Below are 8,324 nucleotides of genomic sequence, written 5' to 3' on the forward strand. Positions count from 1 at the left end.
TGTCTAAATTCTTTGTCAGGATTGGTTAACCAGTCTTCTCATTCAGGAACTGCACTCAGCTGACATGGCTTATTTCCCACAATGTTATAAATAGCATCGATTCCCTTCAGCCTCTGTAATATTCATTGCTATTTTAGGAGCATAACAGGTATTATGAGTTGAGTTATGATTCCCTCCTCCATTCACATCTTGAAGTCCAAATACCTTATATATCATAACATGACCTCAGTTTCTGCCAATAAGTGTACAGAGGTACAGACTTTTTAAGAAATTCTTTTTTGGGGGAGTACTGGGGATTGAAGTCAGGGGTACTCAACCACTAAGCCACATCACATCCCCAGCTCTATTTTGTATTTAATTTAGAAACAGCATCTCACTGAGTTTCTTAGTGCATTGCTGTTGCTGAGGCTGGCTTTGAACTTTTGATCATCCTGCCTCAGCCTCCTGAGCTGCTGGAATTACCGGCACATGGCAGCACTCAGCTTTTACAAAATTTCATTATATAAAATATACTGTTTAAAAAGCAAAATCTAAAATGCCCAGGATGTTCTTAAATACAAATTATCTACCTTTTTTCTGTCATTAGGTTAGCCCAATCTGATATGACTAGTGTCCTTAAGAAGGCAGCACTCAGGAGACAGACATGCGCACAGTCAGATGCATGTCTGTGAAGGCAATATGTGTACATAAGGCAAAGGCAAAGATCAAGCTCATAGTTCTATGAGCAAGAAACAGTATAGATTACCAGAGAACCATCAGAAGCTAAGAAGGAGGCATAAAATACGTTCTCTCTCTCAGCCTTTAGAAGGAACCAACACAGTCATTTCCTTGAATCTAGGATGCCTAGTCTCTAGGACTGTGAGACAATAAATATCTCTTTTTGATATTCATTTCTGGTATTTTGTTCAGTCAGTCCTGCAAAATCAATGCACTCAGTGACATAATTCCTTTATGTTCCTTTATTCTTTAGTCTAAAATGGGGATTTATGGAAATCAGATATAAAAATAGATGGCATTATATAGATGACCAAGCAACATATTGATTTGTGTTTTCTTCTTTTGGATAGACTTCCTAAAATATTATTAGAGTTCTGCAAATTTTTGGCTTGTGAAATTCTTTGAGTTTTTAAGTGAAATCTGTGTGTATGTGAATGTGTTTGTGACCTCTCCAGTGTAAAGCACTTCTACTAATAACCTGCTTTCAAAGACTCCCCTTTGTGCTGACCTAAGTGGAAAATGCAATATTAAAGACTTGAGCTTTTCTGTTTCTGCTTTGCCACTCATTCAAAATAGAGAATTTCTAATCTCTGCAGGGATTTAGCAAGAACATCAAATAAAGTTGTACATTATAAGAGGTGTATAAGATTTTAAGCAATAAACATAAAATTCTACTCTTTCATTCCCATATTTCTCATTTGACCAATCTCAATAATTTATCATCTTAGACAAATTTTATTCTTAATGTGTTGGACAGTATTAATAAATTTAAAATTAACATTTCTACCTTCCTGAATGAAAATCATAATACTAATTATGCTGTTTAATTGTCTTTTCTCTCTAAGGATTCAGAATCTTCATGATTCACTCTCAGGACCAGGGGCAGTATTCCTCAGGAAAATCCAAATGATTTCACAGCTGGCTCAGATTTGAAGCACACTCATTTTCTAACCAATATCTATGAATTTCCAAAGCATTTGGCCAATCCCTGCATGAAGATTCAATTTCTTCCTTCTGCCATGGCACTTTTATCTTGCTTTTAATTCATCTCTGTGTCTACCAAATGAACATTCTTCACACCTTTAACTCTCATTTGTGAAAGAGCAATTGGTTCATAACTTCTATGGGTATAAATTCTAAGGGGACAGTATGCCCTCAATTCTTTGCTGAGAATAATTTGTGGCCCTGAGGGTAAAATCAAGTGACAGAGTATTAGTATTTCTATGATAAGTTATGCTAAGCACTCGTCATTTAGACATTTTCTTGTATTAGATGTCTATCCAAACTTTGTTATAAAGCATGAAGTTTAACACAGACAAGCACCTAGGTGGTTTGTGATACAATGTTAGGCAAATCACTTAATTTCCTGAGCTTTTTTGTCACATCTGAAATTGAGCAGAACTAAGTATGGCTCATATATGCTGTTACTCTTTTCTTTCATCCTGTGTCTTGTGACTATTCAATACAAAAGGAATTCTCTGAGGAAAGTCAAGTTTACTAAATTGTCTCAAAGATTATATGTAAATATTTTTCTCAGTTTGCCTTTGATATTTTTACTCATTTATTTATTTACTTTACATTCATAAAAATGTATAATGGAAAAATTAAAATTTTTCTTGCCAACTTCAAAAAATAAAGTGAGAAATTAATTGTTCCATTTTAAAGCATGACTTTGAACTATAGAATACAAATGAAATTTAAAATGTTTTCAAAATAAAGTTTCACTTTTTTTCTAGGTGTCAAGTTTCTAAACTTATAGAAAAATGGTAGAGGAGAAACACTCTTACTTATTCATTTAATTAGGAACTAAAGATTGAACTCAGTAGTGCTTAACTACTGAGCCATATTTCTATCCCTTTTTATACTATTTGCATTGAAATTGGGTCTCGCTAAATTGCTTAGGGACTCACCAATTTGCTGAGGGTTGGCTTTGAACTGGAAATTTTTCTGCTTCAGCCTCCCAAGCTGCTGGGATTACAGGTATGAGCTACCATGCCAGCTCTCTTATATTTTAAACAGTATGTCAATTATGATTTTATACAGAAACCAGATTAATATTAGGGATTTGGATTTGAGTCCATTTTTAGAATCCAACTTTAATATAATTACTTCTTCAAAATTCCTGTCTCCAAATGTAGCTTATGGTTTCAACATATGAGTTTGGGATTAGGGGTGGGCAAAAATCTTCCCATAACAAATGATTACCTTCTCTACCTTGGAAAACACAAACTCATTATGGAGTATTCATTTAACATATGAAAATCAACAGGATGCTATTGCATTCATACCAGTATAATATAATTTCTTCTTCCTGTAAGAAAGTGTTGGTAACCCACAGGTGTGCATATGTGAAACCAAATCTATGAAGCCATGGTGTACTGAGCACATTTACTTTGTGTGCTTTTAAGGGAGTTGCTTTACACAGCATTAGAGAAAATAGATTTGTGATTTAAAATGAAGCCAAACTATACTTTTGTTGACACATTCACAGTGACTATGACGATGATATTGATGATGATGATGATGATGATGATGATGAAGAGGAAGATGATGATGATTTCATCCTTTGGAATGTGCTATGAGAATCTTCTTGTCATGGATCAGATAAAATACAGCAGAAAGGAGAGACTGTGACACATAAATTAATAAATATTTGTACTGTGTTCACCTTTAGAATAATGAACAAGACTTGGATTTGAGAGAAAAGAACCCTCTTCCTTTTATTGAAGCTTTGGGAATACAGATATAGAAATGAAGAATCAGTGAATTGAAGCCTCAGAGTTAACATAAAACCCCTCAAATTTGATGGATTATGATTGAGCAGACCAGGAACATATGAAAACTTTCAGGAATCTTGATATTTGGCTTGGACCTTTGGGCCCTGATAGTAATCGCTTTTGTTACCAAGGGAAGTCACTTTCTGCATTGTATTTTGCTTATTTCTGAAGCCTCCAGGAAAGTTTTGTTAGATATTTCAGCCAGGTATGAACTACATTCTTTTTTAATTTATTTTTATTTTATTTGGATATAGGCCATGTTATAGTCTGTGATAAAAGTGACTGTGTCCAAGTTTCTTGAAAAGTTTGTAAGTAGCAAATCAGAATAGCTGTCTCCTTTGTGAATATGTGTGTGTTGACTTATGTTGCTTAGATGCAACAATGAAATAGTATTTTTTGTCAGACTTAACAAGCAAATACTGAGTAGATTTGATTTAGCAAGTGTCATGCAGGAGTCCTAACAAATGCCTTGTGCAGGAGAACTTAGTAAAACAATGTGTTAAATGACTCTAAAAGCTCAAGTTTATTGTAATTTGGTTACTAAAATAAATTGATTTACAAAGGTGAACTCCATAGATATAGTAATATAATACCTGAAACTTCAATGCTAAACTGGGACCGGTTACAGCACTTTCATAAATGTTTTTACTCTAATGATAGATAATACTAATCTTAGATGTAGAATAATAAGAAATACTACTGCTTAATAAATATTTTGTAAAGAGAAAAGACAAAAGAAATCATCACATATAATTTCCTCTATGAATTCTCCTGGTTCACTAAGTACATTTACATATGTAAGTCTATGAAAAGTATAAGTCTCCTATCTTGCTCCCCCATATCCTGTTTTCTTGATCTCTTTTTGCCTCTTTGGAATTTTCAACTCAGAGCACCCAATTTTATAAATACATATTATATTTGTCATTATACCCTAAAAGTAAATATGCCATTTGACATATACAAATCAACATCCAGTTCATCTTCTTTGCCAGATTTTTCTCATCTCTTAACAAAAATATAACAAAAAAGGAAAAAAAAAATATTTAGACAGACTCACTCATACCAGATCTATAATTTTGACATTCAAAGGTATGCATATATCTCAGAATTAGGAATAATCTATGCAGTGTTAAAAATATTTTATTAAACATAAAATAATGAATATCATTAGACCATATTCAAACAAAAATCATTTATATTGTTTCAATTGTAATAAGTCATTAACAGCCAAATTATCTAAAATTGATTTATGCAGACACATATGTGAGTCACCAACTGCTCACTTGTTTTGGATTGTCAATTGCATTGAATAAATATATATTATAAAGTTTTCCTGGAATCTTTAAATTCCCTTTAAATATACATTATAAAGATTACTGGAAACACATGTCAGGGAATTTCTGATGTCATGAGACAAACAGCCTATAAGAAGTGTCTGGATTTTGCAAGGCCCAAAGTATTATAGTATTATAGTTCGTAGAGAAATGAGTCATGTAACATTTTCTTCTCTTACCAAAAATGTTTAATTCCAGTCATTATTCTAATAAATCATTAAATAGGCATTTTAGGCTTTGCTGTTGTAAAGAATTGACTTCAAAACTCTTTCAATGTCCATGGAAATGACCTCAGAACTGTAACTATCATCTTGAGATGCTACTTCATTTTTGCTTAGTAAATAGAGACCAAATCCCTCACATACATATTCAGAAATCAACTGCTCTGCACTTGAAATGTGATAGGAGCTCTATAAGGAAATAATAAGACTTTAGCCACATTCCCTGCAGCACTTTGGGGTGCTGCTGCTTCATGAGCTTTTCTCTAATGTAACCTTTCAAAGTCAGCCACAAAAGCTCTTATTCTAGATCATACTGGCATCTGACCTTTGTAAACTTACACACAAGGAAAATTGGGAAAAGGAAGATGCTAAGGGAGACATTGTTATCTGTTTCAAAATGCAGCTATACCCACAAGCTACAGAGATATCATGACCTATAAAGTTCAGAGCTGTGTTGCTTCTTCCTAACAATTACCCACAGCTATTATGATTTCCCCCATCGCTAAAACTGTCATTGCTGAGATAACAGTTTCAGTTTCAGCAGTAGAAGATTAAACAAGTAACTGAAATGTGATAGGTAGGGGGAAGTGTTGATTTGATTACTGCCTTTTCAAACTGCTAATCCAACAGATTATAAAATGTTTCATCCTCTTTGAACCTTGTCTCTACCCAGGCACTCCTTGTAGTTTTATTCTCCTATATTTCCTTGAGATATGGTATTTTTTTCTTTTAAATTGGCTCTGAGATGGCTAATGTCCAATCTAATTATGTGATATAAGTGTTAATGACAGTATTATCAGATGGTAACTGGGCTTCATTAATGTGTCTCATTATGATTTCAGTCCCTTGTGAAAGGTTGTGGGGGAGGGACTTTGTGTATTCCCTTTCAGACTTAAACCTAACAATTCCGAATCCATAGCTATAAAAAAAGAAAGACATCACAGAAACACTGAAGCTCTTTCTCCAGGCTTTGCTGCCCCAAAACATAACATAATTGATGGCTCTATAAAATTCATAATGTAAAAAAAATAATAAAAAGTCTTCATTTGACAAATACTCTGTAAGACCATACAAACTACAATTATTTATACTATGCTGTTTTTTAACATTCAAAATATATTTTACCTTTTATCAGTTCTTTTCAGTTTTATATAACAGTAGGATCCATTTTGATATTATTATACAAGCATAGAATATATCTTATTCTAGTTCAGACCCTATTACCTGTTGTTTCCCCTCCCTTTTCCCTCCTCATGTTCTCTTCCCTCTATTGAACTTTCTGCCATTTACTCTTCCTTATTTTTTTAATTAATTTATTGTGGATGTACGTAATGGCAAAACTCACTGTGGTATATTCATATATGTACATAGGAAAGTTATATCAGATTCGTTCCACTGTCTCTTTCCTTTTCCTAGTAATGGTATATACACAATCATTCCCCAAACATCACTGGCTTCATTATCTATAAGCATATTTGAAGTGTTTAGAAAGTGAATATACTTACTTCAAGGATTTTTTTTTAATTTGTTTCAGCTTCCAGCTACATTGTTATTAATACTCGGATGAGTATTGTCAAACAATCACTGAGATTCCATTTCAATTTTTGGTTCATTCAAGCTACTAACTAGAGTTTCTGTTTGAAATATGCATATGTATGTGTGTGCATGTGCACATGTGCATTGGTACCACTATGCCTTCTGCAACCTGCTTCCCAATAGCTCTTTGACCTCTAGTTGTGTACATCTGGAAGAGGGAAATTCAGGGTACGGAAATAATCTCAGAACAACTGAGACCAAAATTCTAGGTCTCTATGTACAACTGCATGATTTAAAAAGTCATGGTCGGGTAGATGGCATGGACTTCAACTAATATCATTCTCTTGCCCTTATGAACTCCTGATCCTATAAGATGAACATGACCAAAAATCTCATGGATAAATATCCAGAAATTGATTATCTGGATCATATAGTAGCTCTATTATTTTTTGCAAAACTTTCATGCAATTTTCATAATGGCTTTTCTACTTTATATTTCCATAGATAGTGCACATGCATTCCAATATCTCCACAACTCCCTCAATAGTTGCTATCTACATTTTATGTATTTATCATTTACGAGTTAAAGAAACAAAATATCTTGCATCAAGTGCAGTAAATGAGTCCTTGTATCAAATGATCAACCTGTGGCTGGCTTCTCAGGCCATAGTCATGTTAGTCAGACCAATTGCATCAATGACATCAATGTTTGCAGTGAATATTATTTTTGGTTGTGTGAATCCTACTACTCCAGTAATGTGCCTACAGTGTAAATACTAGGGATTTATGCATAATATATACAAGAATGCAAATTATATTATATCCAATCATCCCTAAATATCATATATTTGGGGTAAATATTAATTTCTGTGGATGACTATAGATCATTAATTAGATTTACAAAAGAACACTTTCTTTTTTCTTTATCAAGGTATTCTTAATTCTTTATGAAGTATTACTAAAAATATTAAAAAGTAATAAACCTTAAACCATTCCCATTTACAAGTCTGAAGAACTTTGGCACTCATTAGTCATATTATAATTGTTTCTCTCTTTGTTGAAAAATAATACAAAAAGCAAATAGACTGAGTATTGTCTCTTGAGCACAGGAAAGACAAATATTGTTCAAATTTCCCCCAAAAAAATGCCCTTTTTATTACAGTATTTGAAATATATGACTAGAATTATCCTCCAATAGAATATTTAAAACTGTATTTCCGATATTTCAAGTTATTATTAAGAAGAAATATTATGCTTTTTAAAGTTCATTATAGTTATACATAATAGCTGGGTTTATTTTGACATAATCATATATGAACAGGATTTAATTTGCTCCATTTCAGTCCCCGATGGTAGCCTCCTATTTCCTTCCTTTCATCCCTCCCTATGTTACCCTTTTCTGCTGGTATTTATTTATTTATTTTTACATTCGTACTTTATAGATACACAAAATGTAAAATTCACTGTGGTATATTTTCACATGTACATTGTCTAATTGTATCAAACTCTAATCTAATTGTTCTTCCCTTTCCTCTTCCTACTCTCGCCCTTCAATCTCCTTCTTCTCCACTCATCTTCCCTCTATCCTTATGACTATGATTTTATGCTGTCACTGCCCATTATCCCATGAATGGTTATAAATGTGAAGCCATCTAGTGTATTTTGTAGCACACTAGCATTCTACAAGACTTAGGCCAAACCAGTGGTGGGCTGCCCTCTGAATTCAGTGTGAAAATTTT

The sequence above is a fragment of the Marmota monax genome, unplaced genomic scaffold, assembly GCF_021218885.2.
Source record: "Marmota monax isolate L192 unplaced genomic scaffold, Marmota_monax_Labrador192_F-V1.1 WCK01_AAM20220418_F8-fsc00325, whole genome shotgun sequence".
Classification (NCBI taxonomy): domain Eukaryota; kingdom Metazoa; phylum Chordata; class Mammalia; order Rodentia; family Sciuridae; genus Marmota; species Marmota monax.